Below are 18079 nucleotides of genomic sequence, written 5' to 3'. Positions count from 1 at the left end.
TTGGAACTATCGGATGTGTTAAGGCTCACTAATGATCCTATCCTTCATTCACCTTATTAGACTCTAGTTCCAATGAAAGTTCCGAGTGATTGCCCCATATTTGAGGGAAAAGAAAAGGAGGATCGAAAAGCCCACGTGATGACATATCACCTTTGGTGCTCCAATTCTTACATCGATGGTTCCATCCATCCCCAAATTTTTCAAAGAACTCTCATAGGGGTTGTAGAAAAATGGTACATCGAATTGCCTCGAGGTACCTATAGTGACTTCAACACTCTCTCTATGGCTTTCCTCACTCATTTCCAGCTGCCAGTTCACTATGAAACTAGCACCTATATGCTTACATCACTTAAGAAAGACACCGCGACCCATATCTCTGATCACATCCACGAATGGAGACGTCGATGTTGCCTAATCAAGTTTAAAATTTCTGATTAGTTGCTGACAGAATGGTTCACCATATCATTCGTCGATCCAATTTCTAGAGACATAGCTATGGGTGGTTGTGTTACTGAGGAACAAGCCATCGCTTGTGCCCAGTATTTAGACCTTGTCTACTCACAATCTGACACATTATATGAGATGTTACCCAATGATCCAAGACCATCATCTGATCTGATAGCATCGAAGTTTCTGGCTACACCACCTGTTGATGGAGTGATTGGTTCGTGTCTCAGACTCCTACAAAATCTTCTTCCAAGCAGAAATCAGTCTCGAACACAGGTTCCAATGATCCCTCTAGAAATTCAACTGGTCCTGGTAAAACCTCTGAGGTTCACGTTGTCCAGTCTACCACAGCGGACAAAACCTCTAAAGGTAAAAATAAGGGCAAAGGCAAGGCCAAAGCCGATGCCCCTAAACAGGACCCTCCTAAGTCTTCTATTGGCAATGCTTTTCAAAGAATGCTGAAGTATCCATGCCTCATCTGTGAGGAGGATCATTACACTAAATATTGTCCTTGACAATATGAGCTTGGTCACTTTTTAAAAGGGACCTCAGCTGTCTTAAAAGGGCCCTTTCCATCCCAGCAGACCCAAATGGTAGACCAGCCTCAGTCTTCCACTCCCTCAGGTTCCCAAGTGTTTATGATGAACATGCCTATAAATGTGGCTACCAGATCTAAATATTATCAAACATCGATGTTTTGGAAAGAGAAAGAAAGTACCCCTTCCTCCTCTATCTCGTCTACCTCTAGTCCTCTCCATATAGAGCAACCTAGTCCTGATTCTGCTATCCAAGCACCCTCTTGAGGTGTGCTGTGAAAGTCCTCATATAATCCAAACACTCGAGATTTTCAACAGTAAAATATTGTTGAAGATTTGGCTCAAGCGTCATCAGCTATGTCTGCTCTCGAGGTCCTTCAAAGTTCTCCCTCTCAATGAAAAGCATTATTATCGGCCATTGGAGGTGTTGATCCATCTTATTCAAATCTCATTTTCTTTGATCTGGAAAACCATGTTCTGCGCTTAACTCATCAAATTGCCTTTCTCATTCAAGTGATTATTAATGAAAATACAATTCACAGGACCATCATTGATGAAGGTGCTTCTACCTGCATCATGTTTGTGTCTTGTTGGAAGGAAATTGGTTCTCCTACCTTGACATAATCACCTAACACATTGGAAGCCTTTGATGGATGTGATTCCTGACTATTCGGTTTCCTTCCTAATCTTTCCATTACCTTGGAAGGCAAGATAGTTAATGTCAAAGTAGAAATTCTTGATGAAAATATTAACTATAATCTTCTATTCTGACTGAGTTGGACCCATGCTATGCATGCAGTAGTTTCCTCTCTGTTCCATGTGCTCCGTTTTCCTCATCAAGGGAAAATCGTCATGGTTGACCATTTGTCTTTCTTTGCCTCTCCTTCATTGGATGGCAATGTTCCTTACGTGAAGCATACTAGTGCTCCATATGAGAGTGTGAGTGTTATCAGGAAATCTAGTGTCCATTCAGAGCTGCTAGTGCCACTAAGATGGGTAGCTATCTTAGAAACAAACAAACTAAAGTTATTTTCATTTTCCTTTATGAGAAGTAGATGAGAGAGAAGCAGAGAGCACCAACCTTGGCTCCTTGCTTGTTTCCTCTCCCCTTTGATAGATCTTTGCTGCTCCTCCCTTGCTTACCTCGCTTCAAAGAGAACTTGTAAAGTCAAAGTGGCATAGTACCATCAAAGCACCGAGATCTACAATCATAAACAATATAGGACCAAATATATATTGACCACACAAATGCATATATCAACTCAGACATACAAGAATGTGGAGGAAAACTCAAATAGATTTATTGATAGAAAGAGTAGAAGAGAGGATTACAACCCATTGATCTGACCCAGTATCATCCTCCCAGCATGAAAGCCCTTCTTCACCTCATGAAAAGCTTAGATCACCCAACACTATGATGTTCCACAAAGAAACCAACAACACTTCCTTACAAAATACAAGATTCCAGCCTCTGGATCTCTGGGATGAGGGATCCATATATAGATGTTTGCAGGTGGGTGAGTCAGCTTCTGGGATTGTGATTAGTGTCATTTCTCTAATAGTTCTCAATTCCACTTGGAGATTTCATGATCTCTTACTCATCCCTGGGCGAATTCAGAGAGGCAAGTGTCACAAGAGAAGTTTCTGGAAGATTCCATTATCATCCACTTTGCAAACTGTCTCTGCCATTTGTCTACTCTTGTTCATTACACCCTACAGAAGGGATTTCCAGTATGCATCGCACTTTTTGCATGTGGCAGGTGAGATGCATCGCACCCTTAGCACTGAGTAGTCTGTATGGTCCAGTTTTGACCAGTTCTGAGCAGTTTTTCATGGAGAACTTCTAGGAGATGATGTAATCAGCTGACCTTGCTCCTTTAGGGTATGAAGCAACACTTTTAGGGACTTAGAAGCCCTTGGTTTATGGACATATGTGATTGGGGTTGCAGTGCCCAAATATGTCTATAACAGTTGCCCCCTAAAGCATGAGGTTGTAAATCTTTTTGATGTCGGGTGAAATGCTTTATCATGAGGATCTGAGGTTTTTCGAATTGGAAGGTGACCTGTAATAAGATACAATACAATACATTATCTTCATAATATTTTCATGATCTAGCTGAGGCAGGAATTCCCATGCTCAGCTTTATAAATTCATTCTCATGTACATAGGACAGACAACCGTCTGTATGGCAGACTGATGATTCTGGTACAGCCATCATCCTTTGGCTTGGATGATTATCTGTGCAGCAATGATGTACATTTGATGTCTTTATTTTCCTAAATATATCACAACCCAGATGGATGAAACTAGATCTGAGGTCTTCAAACTTGTTCAATCTTCACCTGAAGTACAAGTCGATCCATGTGAAAAGGTGTTCTAGAGTCGAACATGGAAATACATCGCCTGATTACCAGCCAATGATGTAAGCTATTAACAGGCGTGAGAGGAATCACCGATAATGATGATAACCCTCAAGGTACGACAGTACAATTCACGTGGTGTGAAAATGGGACTTGGCATCGAACACCACGCAAAATCTTTCGGTCAAAGGCCATTGATGTAAACCTGTCACCAGAAGTGAGAAACTTGCCATTGAGGCATGCAAGCTTCAAAGTACTGAAAGGGTTGTTCCTAGGTCGACTTCTTGGATAATGAGTTGATGTCGACAAGAAGTGACCCATATCTACGACACGAAATGGAGCAAATGATTTTGTGGAGGTGAATAGGATCTGATGATACAAGGTTCAGGGTGGCAGTCATGAAAGAATGAAGCATGAAGGTATTGCAGCGGATGAGACACAAGCTAGGTTGGTGAATTCTTTGAGCAACTTCTCTTGAACATATCGGTGACACTAAAATGGATTGGTAGCGTTAACCCCAAAAATGGATGGTACGGTGGACCAATGGTAATATGACCGGTGAATGGAATAACCCAACCTGACTCAATCATGGTGATGGGGTGAAAGTGTCATGTTCAAGAGCGACTTGCTACCAATAAAGTTTCTTCAAGTTTTCTTCCCAATTTTTCCCCAATCATTACTGACCAATACCTCTTTATTTTTGTCAAGCTTGGGGAGGATAACATATGCTTGTTCTATAATTTTCCCTTCGGGCAAACCCGTCACTATGTTTTAACGAGCCTAGAGACAGTGAAACTCGTTCTCGTCTGCATGGACAAGTTTGTTGCTATTGGTTTTAACAAGTTTAAAGACAAATATAACTCAGTCCTTTTTCAATTTTAGAGAGTCTGAAAAGGGACGAAAAGGAAACTCCAGCAATCCTTTTTCATCATATAATCCCTTAAGTCCAAAAAAGTATAAACTAATATGAAAGGGATGAATTTTTCGATAGTTTTAGCAAGCCGAACAAGACAAGTGCTCGATCTTTTTGTGTAATGATCCCTCAGGTCCAAAAAGATTAAAATCTAGAGGAGGGATATCACTTCTGATCATTTTAACGAGTTGGAGAGGCCAATTTCTCGACAATATTTTCATATTTTACGAGTTAGATGAAAAGAGCTTAAATGAGACTCATTTTTTAAGGAATGAGTGGTATTTTCGGGTAGCAGCTGGTTCCAGGTAAGGTTTGGAACTTTGCAATCACGGTAGTGCAAAGAAGATGGCTAAGAGAATCACTCGTCATAGTTGTTCCTCAAAAGGGGTAAACAATCAAAAGGAGGCGTATAATCGACTAAAACAGAGTGGAGGTGATGGTAAGAACACAGCCAAGGCTCAAAAGCTGATGATAATGCATTCGCAATGGTTATTTACTGGAGGTTGGTTCATTTTTTAATGAGCTTAAACTCTGATGGAACATAAGCTCATTGCTTAGGTTTAATTTTTAACGAACTTGAAATTTGCGTAAAACTGCTCGTGCCGGTCATATAATAAGGACATCTCATCGATAGGTTCATTTTTTAGGGAGCTTGCCCCATTTGAAACTTTGCTCCACAACCCTTTGCATGCAAGCTAGGGACGACCAACTACTGTCTTGGGGCTTAATTAACTACTGGGGTTAGGTAGGAAAACTCTTCCTTTACTTTGCCGGTGCCATTTGCCCCTTGCAAAGGTGAATGGTCAATCAGACCAACCACCTAACTTAAGCAGTTGAAGTTAGTAGAAACTATGGGGTTAGAGTTACGCTGGCCACTTTTCACTTGCATACAAAAGGTTTGCATGCCCCCAGGTATAGTGAAGTAGAGTTTCCAGGTTACCATATGAAATTTCTCGCATTTGCAATATTGTTCCATCTGCATCGCAGACAAAACACTTCCTTGGCGATGTCTATCGAAATAGACAAAGGTGAATGGTGCAGTTGCCTCCACTCACATAACTTTGATGAGGGAATATTATTCCAGTCTAATCCCATTTTCCTAAACGAACGGGTGTATCAGACTAGTCATATATCCTCTGCGGAACCCTACCTGTTACAGGGAAAAGTGTCTACTCAGAACTGCTTATCCCACTAAGGTGTGATAGTTGCCTTAGAAACAAACAAAGTAAAGCTACTTTCGTTTTTCCTTTATAAAGTATAGATAGAGAGGAACAAAGAAGACCAACCTCTGTCTTGCGCTAATCTCCTGGTTTGATTCCTCTCTTCCTTGATAGTCTTTCACTACTTATTCCCTTGCACGGCCAGCTTCACAGAGTACCTGTAAGATCACAGTAGCATAGCACTATACAAAGACATGGATCTATAATCATAAACAATCTAGGATCAGATGTAAATTGACCATACAAATGCAGCAAACATAAATGACATAAGAGTATGGAGGAAAACTTGAATAGCTTTTATTGATAAACAAGAAAAAGCCAAGAGGAGTTACAACCAGTTGTTCTGACCCAACATCAACCTCTCAGCAAGGAAGCCCCTCTTCACCTCATACAAAGCTTAGATCACCCAACAATCTGATGTTTGTCTCAAGAAACCAACAGCAATTCCTTACAATATGCAAAATTCCAGCCTCTGGATCTCTGGGATGAGGGATCCATATATAGATATCTGTAAGGGAGATGAGTCAGCTTATGATTTGATTAGTGTCTTCCCTCTGATAGTTCTTGCTTCCACTTGGAGATTGATGATCTCTTACTCATCCTTGGTCGAATTCAGAGAGGCAAGTGTCACAGGAGAAGTTTCTGGAATCTTCCATTGCCTCTCCACCTCGTGGAATGACACTGCCATTTGTCATTTCTCGCCCATCGCACCCCATAGAAGGGCTTTTTGAAATGCAACACACCCTCACAGTGTACTTAGGTGAGATGCAACGCACTTGGCCTGTGGAGCAACTGAAATGATCCTGTTTTGACCAATTCTGAGCAGTTTTTCATGGAGAACTTCTGGGAGAAGCTATAATCAGTTGACCTTGTTCCTTTAGGGGTTAGAACAACACTTTTAGGGACTTAGGAGCCCTTGGTTTATGGACATTTCATGCTTGGGGTTTTAGTGCCCAAAAATGTCTATAACAGTTGCCCCCTAAAGCATGAGGTCGTTAATCTTTTGATGTCGGGTGAAATGCTTTATTATGAGGATCTGAAGTTCTTTCAAGCTGGGAGGAGACCTGTAATAAGATACAATACAATACATTATCTTCATAATATTTTCATGATCTAGCTGAGGCGGGCATTCCCATGCTCAGCTTTATAAATCCATTTTCACGTACATAGGACATACAATCGTCTGAGTGTAGACTGATGACTCTGATAGAGCCATCATCCATTTGATTGGATGATTATCTGTGCAGCAATGATGTACATTTGATGTCTTTATTTTCTTGAATATATATCGCAGCCCGGATGGATGAAACTAGATCTGGGGTCTTCAATCTCGTTCGATCTTCACTCCAAGTACAAGTCTATCCATGTGAGAGATGTTCTGGAGTCGAACATGGAAAGACATTGCTTGATTACCAGCCAATGATATAAGTTGTTAACAAGCGCGAGAGGAATCACCGATAATGATAATGACCCTCAAGGTACTGCAGTACAATTCACGTGGTGTGAATAAAGGACTTGGCGTCGAACACCACGCAAAATCTTTCGGTCGAAGGCCATTGATGTAAACCTGTCGCCGGAAGTGAGAAACTTGCCATTGAGGCATGCAAGCTTCAAAGTACTGAATGGGGTGTTCCTAGATCAACTTCTTGGATAATGAGCTGATGTCGACAACAAGTGATCCGTCACAGGAGGGCCTTAATGAATCCCACATCAATGACATGGAATGGAGCAAATGATTTTAATGGAGGTGAAAACGATCTGGTGATATAAGGTTCAGGGTGGCGGTCATGAAAGAATGGAGTATAAATGTATTGTAGTGGGTGAGACACAGGTGAATTCTCTGAATGACTTCTCTTGAACATATTGGCGACACTGATGTGATGGATTGGTAGCATTAACCCCGAATGTGGATGGTATGATGGGACCATGGTGATGTGACCGGTGAATGAAACAACCCAACCCAACTTGGATGCAGAGTGAAAGTGTCATGTTCAAGAGCGACTTGCTACCAACACAGTTTCTTCAAGTTTTCTTCCCAATTTTTCCCCAGTCATTGCTGACCAGTACCTCTTTATTTTTGTCAAGCTTGAGGAGGATAACATATGCTTGTTCTATAATTTGCCCTTCGGGCAAACCCATCGCTATGTTTTAACGAGCCTAGCGATAGTGAAACTCGTTCTTGTCTATAGACAAGTTTGTCGCTATTAAAATTTTAACGAGTTTAACGACAAAGATAACTTGGTCCTTTTCAATTTTAGAGAGTCTGAAAAGGAACGTAAAGGAAACTCCAAAATTCCTTTTTCGTCATCTAATCCCTTAAGTCCGAAAAAGTATAAAACAATACAGAAGGGATGAATTTTCGATACTTTTAACGAGCCGAACAAAACAAGCGCTCGATCTTTTTGTGTAATAATCCCTCAGGTCCAAAAAGATTAAAATCTAGAGGAGGGATAGCACTTCTAGTCCCTTTAACGAGTTGGAGAGGCCAATGGCTCGGCAATCTTTTCATATTTTACGAGTCAATTGAAAAGAGCTTAAAGGAGACTCGTCTTTTGAGGAACGAGTGATAAAATTGGGTAGCAACTGATTCCAGGTAAGGTTTGGAATTTTCCAATCACGGTAGTGTTACAAGGATGGCTAGTGAGATCACTCTTCCTAGCTATTCCTCAAAAAGGGGTAAACAATCAAATGGAGGTGAATGATCGGCCAATGTAAAAGTGGAGGTGACGGTGCAAACACGACCAAGGCTTTAAAGGCTGAAGTATTACATTCACGATGGTTATTTACCGGAAATTGGTTCATTTTTTAATGAGCTTAAACTCTGGAGGAACATGTGCTCATTGCTTATGTTTATTTTTTAACGAGCATGAAGTCCGCACTAAAACTGCTTGATGTAACGGTCATTTCTTGATTTTACCATAAATAGCTTTGTTCTTTCAAAGATTGTACTGCATTTTCAATTGCTTCATCAAACTAGTTAGAAATGAACAATACATGTTTGAAAAATGAGTTAGAACACTAATACTTTACTCAAATTACGTAAAAAGTAATGTAAAAGTGCTTTTACCTCTCATTTTACCATTTCATTTGAACTTTGGTTTGTTGGAGCTTTGGAGGTGCTTTTCCCCCCAATTTTCATCAGCTGATTTCGGGAGTTTCTGTGGACGATTCTCGGCGCCGTCTGGACTATATTCCTGTTTATCATTTTTCATTTATAATGTCCTTGTGCTTTATTCTGTCAAGACTTAACCAAACTCATGTGTTCATGCAGATGTTGGTCCCGTTCGGCCAGTAGTACGCCTGAGAGTGCCAGCTGCCGCCCCAACAGGAGAGGCTGTTGGAAGGGCTATCCTTCGCGACCTCGATGTGGCCGAGACTCTTACAACATTACAGGAGCAGGTTGAGGGCCTCACTCTTGGTATTCCAGATGTGAGGACTGACGAGCTTCCCTTGAGGTTGCAGCGGCATACTACTGGTGTGCCAAGGCGATGGACTCGATTCTTATGCATGATTGCACAGGCTGTGACTTGCTATCACGAGCATCATTAGACTAGGGTGCCCTCCTAGCGTTTTGAGTTTTTTGGTCATTTGACCAATTTTGTCTTGGTTACAGAACATTATGTGTAAATAATAAACAGTTATATATATTTTTGATTTTCGGAGTTTTATTTTGGTTAAGTTACATGATCCAAATGCAAATATTGATGGTATGCTTCTTTTTATAAATGTTGCAAATGTCTATCTAACACATAATTTTCCAATGAGTTAGTTAATGTGTTTAAGTTTCTGGAAATGTGCTGATATTGAATAAAATCAAATTGCCTTTCCAAAATTTTAACCCTTAGGAACATGCGATAAATAGCTGGATTTCGGACAGAGTAGATACCAGTGAGTTGTAGTATGACGAGTTGTGAGTCTAGCCTGACAATCAGTCGGTGTATACCATGTGTGATGGCATCAGAGAGAAGTTCTATCAACGCGCTATATTCAACGATGTTATTCGTTGATCGACCAATACATACGCCTATGAAACTTACTAACTCGCCGCTTGGATCAAAAATGGCCCAGGCCGCGGAAGATAGGTTCCGCGAACTACGACTCGCTCCGTCAGCATATCCAACACATGACTCCAATAGGTTTGACATCTGCAATAAATGTAAAAAGTGGATTACTTGACCAAAATAAACACTTTAGCGAAAACAAAAACATAACAAAAGCATACAGGTTACCATACTGAATTACGCATAGTAACGCTTGAGGTACAACCCGTTACGAGGTTGTGCCAGTGGAATTCCGTCATAATCCATTAACTCGTAGGCTCCTTTTGCTAACACTCACTTAACAATATAGGGGCCCATCCATAAAGACTTAAATTTACCTGCTCCCAATTTATCGGATTCTTGGTCATAAAGCAAGACCAAGTCACCTTCTGAGAAGACACGGGGTTTGACATTTTTGTCGAACTGCACTTTGACTCGTTTCTTATGGGCTTCGTTAGCCAAAGCGGCATCACGATGGGTTTCATCCAATTGGATTAGTTCCAAGAAACGAGCTTCTTCTTCTGAAGTTCCGGGGAGGAGATCAATTGCGAGTTTGAGGGACGAGATTTCGCACTGGATTGGTAAGACTGCTTCCAGGCCATATACCAGTTGGAAAGGTGTAAACTCGGTTGCATTCCTTACCGATGTTCGGTAAGCCCACAAGGCTGAGTATAGGATTAGATGCCATCTTCTTTTGTGAACTCCAATCATCCTTTGCAGCAAGTGCTTCAGGACCTTGTTGATTGCTTCAACTTGTCCGTTGGCTTGCAGGTAATATGGAGTAGAGCTGTCGTGAGACAACCCTAGTTTGGCAGCTAATTCAACCATCATGTGATTGCGGAAATGCGATCCATGATCTGTGACTATAGCTTGTGGGATGCCGAATCTGGCGACTACATGATTGAAAAAGAAGAGGGCAGTTGTTTCACCAGTATTATCTAATGTAGGCATCGCCTCAGCCCATTTGGTAAAATAGTCAACTGCGACTATGATATACCCATGCCCCCGGTCGAGGTGGGGTTACATGTCATGAAATCGATGCCCCATTTGGCGAATGGCCTGACAAAACTATTGGCTATAGAGGTGCGGGTGGTCTTCTGGTTTTGCTATCGAAAATTTGACAAGCATGGCAACTTCTGACTGCGTTTATGCAATCTTTAAACATTGTTGGCCAGAAGTATCCTGCTCGTAAGATTTTTTGCACTGTAGCATAACCGGATTGATGCCCCCCACATGCGCCTGAATGGCAATCATTCAGGACTTTTTCGGCCTCCTCATGCGTGAGGCACCTTCTCAGAACTGTATCGATACTGCGACGGTAAAGTGTATCACCGACGATCATGTAGTCTTTTGCTTGGTATCGAATATGCTTTTGTTCGGAGTGAGAGGTATTTGGCCTATATTTTTGGGTTTGGAGATAAATTATTATATCCCCATACCACTGATTGCTTGAATATATTAGAAACAAGCTTTCGTCCACGATCGTTTCTTCGGATGTTTCATTGTTGGACGACGATGGGAGATCGCATAATAATTCTGCGAAAACCAGAGCTTTCTTTGACTTGGATTTTACAAATTCCAGATCAAACTCTTGTAGGATTACTATCCATTTTGAATATTTCCCCCCAGCAACTGTCGCGACAATATATAAGTCATGGGGTTGCAATCTGATAGAATGGTATTTTTTCGAAAGAGGACATAGTGTTGAAATCTCTGTATCGCTTGAACAGCTGCAAGCGCTAGCTTTTCAACATAATAATATTTTCTTTCTGTATCATTTAAGTTCTTACTTAAATAATATATATAGGATGTTCGATTCCATCGTCTTCTTGAACTAAAACCATTGCGATGGTCGTATCCGCTGCAGCCAGGTACAGGTTAAAATCTTTTTGGTAATCAGGAGCATACATTAATGATGCTTTCATTAGGGATTCTTTTAAAGCATCAAAGGAAGCTTGCGCAACCTGATCCCAGACAAAGGGTACTTCCTTTTTCAAAAGACGTGTATAACCTTTAGCAAGTTCGGTGTAATTCAGAATGAACCTCCTCAGAAAGTTTGCTTTCCCTTGGAGTTTCTGAATCTAAAGAAAATTTGAAGGTGGAGGCAAATTTATGATTGCTTGAACCTTACATGGGTCAAGACGAATCCCATCCTTTGAGACTACAAAGCCAAGTAAACGACCAGAACTGATGCAAAATACACATTTGTGTGGATTGAGTCGTATCTTGTAGTGTCGGCAACGTAGAAATATCGCTCTTAAATGCTGCGAATGATCAGTCCGCTTTCGCGAATGAGCCAGAAGGTCGTCGAGGTATGGTTGAATGATGTTTTTGATGTCATGGAAGGCATAATTCATTGCCCTCTGAAATGTTTCCCCTGTGTTTTTTAAACCAAAGGGTAATTTTCGAATTGCGAATGTGCCCCACGGACAAATAAATGCAGTCTTTGACTGGTCCTGTGGGCGGATATTTATTTGATTATACCCAGAGAATCCATCCATAAATGAAAAGATTTCGCATCCGGTGCATTCATCAATTATCTGGTCGATGAAGGGTGTAGGGTAGTTGTCTTTTGGACAAGCTTGATTTACATCCCTATAATCGACGCACACTCTAATTGTTCCTTGTTTTTTCATAACAGGGACAATATTCGATACCCAATCGGTTAGAGGAACCGGGTAAATGAAACCAGCATGGAGAAGTTTTTCAACTTCTGCCTTAATGGCAGCGGCTTTCTTGGGGTGCACCTGCCGTAGCCGTTGTTGTACTGGTTTGACATCTGGATACATCTTAATTTCGTGTTCAACGATGCTTGAGTCAATGCCTGGCATTTCACTATATGACCAAGCAAAGACATCTCTGAATTCATGAAAAAGAGCATTATATATTTCCAGTTCTGAAGGAGAACAACATTTGCCAACATAAATATTCTCTACAACATCTATTTTGGTCGAGATATTTATGGCGATAGTCTCTTCAATGTTGGACAAGTTTCGCTCGGAATCCACCGTGTTTACAGTATTTGATAGAAAATAAAAAACTGAAGGATGATAAAGGTCATCAGGAGTATCTTCTCCACAATATGGAAGAAGGGAACGATGGTGGTAATCATCCCATCGTGCCCCTTCAATTACCATTGATTGAACAATTCCTTCGTCGATGTCATGCACTCTCGACCAAGGATCTGAAGGGGTGCCATATTCCTTAGACCTATCTACCCAAACACTCGATGAGCGTTGATTTGGGTTTGCCTGCCAGGCCAGGAACATTGATTGCTACAATATTTCTATTGGGCTTGGAGGAAAAACCATTGCATGATCCATGTCGATATCGTTTTCTGAGATCTTTTTAGAAGATATCATGTTGCAGGTTCCTACTGATGCTACTTCCGCCAAATTGATTGGAGGTGGAAGGGCAAAAGTTCCCATTAATACAGGGTCTTTTAGTAGGCCTACTCCGATATTTTGAAGCGAATGGGGGCTTCCATGGATCATAGGAATGCTTCCCGTAACTTGAGAACTATTGGGGAGGAAGTTTTGTTGATCGACGATTGTAATCCCTCCTTGAAAGGGAAATGCAATCTTTCTAAAATAGGTCGACACCACAGCAGCCATGGCATATATCCATGGCCTTCCTAGTAGGATGTTGTAATCGAGATTTCCGTCGATTACCTCAACATCTATTTCTACTGTTTTTCCTCCTAGTTCAACCTTCAAGTTACTTAGAATACCATATGGGGTATATGTTCTTCTGTCGAATGCTTTTAATGTCGTCGAAGATCGCGACAAGGTTGGAGATCCTAAAGTTTTCCAGCAACTCATCGACATAATGCATGTAGATGCTCCCTCATCAATTATTGTTCGATGAATAGTTTTGTTGAGGGCTTTCACTTGAACAAGGAAAGCTATTTGAGCTGGTAATTGAGGATCGTATCCTTTATGATCGAAGGATACAAGATTGGAATCCTTTGGGTCTATCCCACCAATGGCTGATAATAAAGCTTGCTTTTGGGATGGGCAATTTTGTAGTACTTCAAGAGTCGACATAGCGGATGGCGATTGGGCCAAATCTTCCACTATATTATAATGTTGTGCTGCTCTAGCACAAGGATTAAATGTCGATTTGTGTACTACTCCCTTTGGCGGTTTTATTGTCAGTTCAGGAATGATGGGCGGTGCAACTTCTGTCGAAGTTGTTGTCGAACTACTAGGTTGATCTTTATCCTTGTTGTTCGACAGCTGTGGATTCCCATAATCTTTGTTCCTTGTCGATATCAAAGCATCATTTTGCTGTTTTGAAATCGACAACATTAGCACTTGAGATGGGGAAGCATTTCCACTGTCAACCAGATTTGTTCCTGGATTTGGAAACGGATCAGTTAACACTGCAGAGGTTTTTGAATTCTTGAAGATTTTTTTAAGCTCAACTCTGTGTGGACAATCTAGTGTCCGATGATCCTCATCGTATATCATGCATGGAAATTTTTGTTTCCTATTTCTAGGAGGGTTTGCAGAAGATTTTTCAAGAGATGATTCTTCCTGTTTCTTCTTCTTCCCTTTGCCTTTCTTCTTTCCCCCTAGTTGCTTGGTTTCTTTGCCTTTATCTGTCGATACGGCATTTACTTCCGAGGCGAGAAGTTCATCTTTTGCATTTTGACCTGAAATCTTATGGGCCTTTTTGGATGTAGCCTTTGTCGATTTTGTGTCTGTTGCGCCAATCACGCCATCGCTGGCATGAGAGTCATTGTTTGATTTAGGAGGAGGAGGAACTGAGAATTCCGGTCTAGGGGCGTCAGGTATTTTATCGTAGAGCGTGCCAGACTGAGTGTAAATCAAGTCCAAATATTGCGCACGAGCGATAACTTGCTCTTCTGTGACGACCCCCCCTTTTGCCACATCTTCCGTGATGGAAGGTAGTAATGACTTGATAAACCATTCAGCTAAGAGCTGATCGGGAACATACGTTCTTACCATTCTACAACGACGTCGCCACTCATGTATATGATCAGATATGTGAGTGGCTGTCGTCTGTTTGAAGTTGGTAAGGAGTTCCGTTCCCGTTTCGTACCTTATCGGTAATTGAAAATGGGTTAAAAAGGTTGTGGCTAGGGTACTGAAGTTGTCGAATGAAGCTCTAGGCAATTCGATGTACCATTTTGCTGCCGGACCAGTTAAAGTCCTCTGAAAAAGGCGAAGCCTAATCGAATCATTGTTTAGGGTGTTTGATGAACACCACAGATGAAAGGTCATCACATGATTCGACGGATCTTCACCCGGATTTCCATTAAATTTAGGAATATCTGATGGAAGTTTATGCAGAATCGCTGGCCACCAAGGGGTGTAAGCGATTGGATCGTTTGTTAACTGATTTAAATCAGGTAACTCTAAAGTTGCCATGAAGGGTAACTGTTGATTCAGGTTAGGTGAAGCATACCCAGGATAAGATGGGATTGCCTGAGCAGTTGGCCTTTGCATACCAGCATAATGCATTTGATGCTGGTAACTTTGGTAAGGTTGGTGGGCATGACCATTGTAAAATGGTTGATTTTGACCGTTTTGAATATACAGTTGCCCACTATTTGCAAAGATTTGTTGCTCAAAACCTTGATATACTTGTTGGAATTGCGGTTGTTGGTATTGTACTAGCCATGGTTGTGAAGCCATGTGCTGTTGCCCGATACTAACTATTTGACCAAGATGAGGGGTAATTGTACCCGTCTGAACCTGTGTCATTCCACCAGTCGGCGATTGTGGTTGAGTCGTAGGGTCAAAGGGCTGTTGCATTACAACCTGAGAAACCTGAGGTTGGCATACAACAGGCAAGCGCTTGAACTTGCGACACTGTCACAATAGCTGGCGTAGTTGGTATATTTGACATAGGTAAGCATTGTTGCATCGAATATACAACTCTTGGTTGTTGAGGTAGTATCGGTACCCAACCGCTTGAAGTAATTCCAGCATAACCCGAATTTTGTTGTGAACTCCCATATGGTTGTCCTCCCGGAGGGGATAATGAAAGGGCATACTGCCCCCCATACGGTGGTAATCTAGAACTCAAGGGAATAGTTTGCCCTTGAGGGCTGGACTGCCCAAATTGACCTCGAAATGGATCAATTTGTTGAGACTCAACATAAGAGTTTCTGGATATTAATCCGGATGAACAAACAGGAACAGACCATACTGTCGAAATGGCCCTGAGTGGGCTCCTTCTAGCGATTGAGAGCAAGTTGGGACAGATGGTATACTGGCGAACATTGTTGGAGTGATAGCAGGGAGTTCTGCCGTCGATGTGTCAGACGACACAGTCCTAGATGTTGATGGTTGTTCAGACATTTCTAGTCTATCCAAAATATTACCTAGCGATTCTACAGGAGCTTCCACTGGCGGTAGACTAACTTCTGACGAAGAAGGATACAGAGTGATCCCGACTCCAAATTGCGATGGAGTACTAGCTGGAGGATCTTCCACAATCTCTTCTATGGCAATCAAACCAGGTGGAAGGGGTAGACCGTCAGGTCCATAGAATATTTCTGGTGCCGAAGAAGGTATGGAATCGGCAGCGACAGATGTTTGAGGAGCAAGACTCTCCGAACCAGTTGTAAATGGAACTGGTTCGGTAACACAAGTGTTTACCCTCAGACTAGGATTAGTACTACTATCCTTCTGTGGCTGCTGAACTTCTTCTGTAGAGGCAGGGATTCCAGAAATGTTTGGAGTAACCGGAGTCTTTGATGTTGTTGGAACACTTGTTCTAACTTTAACAGGAGATTTGGAACCGTTTAAACGAGTTCGCTTTGTCCGTACTAGCTTCGATTCCGAGACAAAGATGGTTGACTCGTAAGCCTCCGCGAACGACGGGGTTTCAATTGACTTTCTTCCACGATTGCGGATTACTCGATCAACCAAAAATAAAGGGGAAGTATGTTTCCAAATTAAATGAATTTTAGACGCTTTGACACAACTTGTTTTTTCAATTTTTAAGAGTCGAGAAAAAACAAAAGATGACTCTAGTCTCCTTCGATTTTTAATGAGCCTGAAGTGACAAGTGCTTAGATGGACCTTTTCTGTTAAAGAGTCTGAAAAGGAACGAAAGGGACTGCTCTGGAAATCTAGGTAGAGGGATTACCAAACCAATCGCAAAACTACAGAATACTTTTTACGGTACGGCAGTCAATCTTCCCGAATGTTGTGTTCAGTGCATTGTGATCGATAGGACGATAAACACGGATTCCTATGGATAAAGGATTAAGCCTATTGTGGTCTCCCAAAATATACTCGACGCTACGTGGGAGCACAAGTCCGTACTGGCACTTATTGTCTCAAAGTGGAGGAATCACCCAACCATCAGTGAGAACAACAATTACCAGGCTTTACGATGCCAGAATATGTCTCTAGCCTAGACTTCTAAATGTTGTGCGTTAGGTTCCAAAGCGTTGTTAGATTCATTGAATTTATTTTATAGTTGATCTTGTTTATGAAGTTTGCCTTTCAGGTTCACCACGAGATGTAGATGTAATTCCTAAAATGCAATCTAAGATGATAAACAATCTTTTTATCTTCTTTGTGCAATGAAAATCCTAGCTACTAAGGAAAGAAAGACAGAATTCTTTCAAAAAGAGCAAAGAGCACACTCTAAATGCACTTTCCTAAATCAAACCAATCAGACTGTCTAAATGCAAATGCACATGCATGTATTTGTTTTCGACTTTCTTAGTATATGAATGATAAGAAGAAAGTTGATGCACAAATCTGAATTTCTTTTCAAGCGACAAATATCAACAAGTTTCTTTTCGAAATAAAAAATGAAGACGATCACAACACCTTACGATTTTGACATGAATACTTGTTTTTGACACTAGAAAAATTACAAATTTAGACCAAAAACAATAGTAACAGGATAATCGACTATCAACAGTAATCAAACTCTTTCCTATGATTGAAATCGACACTTGCGACACTTTCAAATCAAAGGACGACAGTACGATTATGCTACTTTTGCAAAGGAGAACTGAAAATGACTCAACAAACACACAAAAACATTTACAGTTCTTTTGTACAAAGGAGGTGGAATAATAGCAAGGAAAATGGGTTTCAAACAGAGATATACTGATCACAGGCAGCAAAATTCATGAATAGAACTGGAAAGAATGAATCACAGAAACCAAAACTGCACAAAGCCTAGCCTGATCAGCGCACCTGTAACACAGGTAATTTGAAATGCAACGCACCTTCTACACTCAGGAAGTGTGCTGAATTTTAGATTCTCAGAACAGTACATGCGCTGGGCTAGAAACGAGACTTTGCTTGGGTTCCGGGTCACAGTTTGCAGTTCAGTTCATGGGTTTTGGCCGAGCAAAAGGTAATCAGTAATTCAACAATTAGGGGTAGATCTAAGGAGGATCTAAGAGCTATCACAAGGGCAATCAGAGAGTTTGTGAATCAGTTGTTTAAATCATAAACAGATCCCGGAGATGGACTGAAGTGGCATTTATCTACGTTGCATTTGCTATGGAAAATGCAGTTCGAATGCTACCTGGCACAACTTCAGATTCCATCTGTAATT

The sequence above is a fragment of the Pinus tabuliformis genome, chromosome 5_1 (genome assembly GCF_031772625.1).
Source record: "Pinus tabuliformis cultivar Carrire ecotype Pingquan chromosome 5_1, CPIR1, whole genome shotgun sequence".
Lineage (NCBI taxonomy): Eukaryota > Viridiplantae > Streptophyta > Pinopsida > Pinales > Pinaceae > Pinus > Pinus tabuliformis.
The sequence above is the reverse complement of the archived record's forward strand: the minus strand, read 5'-3'. Positions refer to the sequence as shown.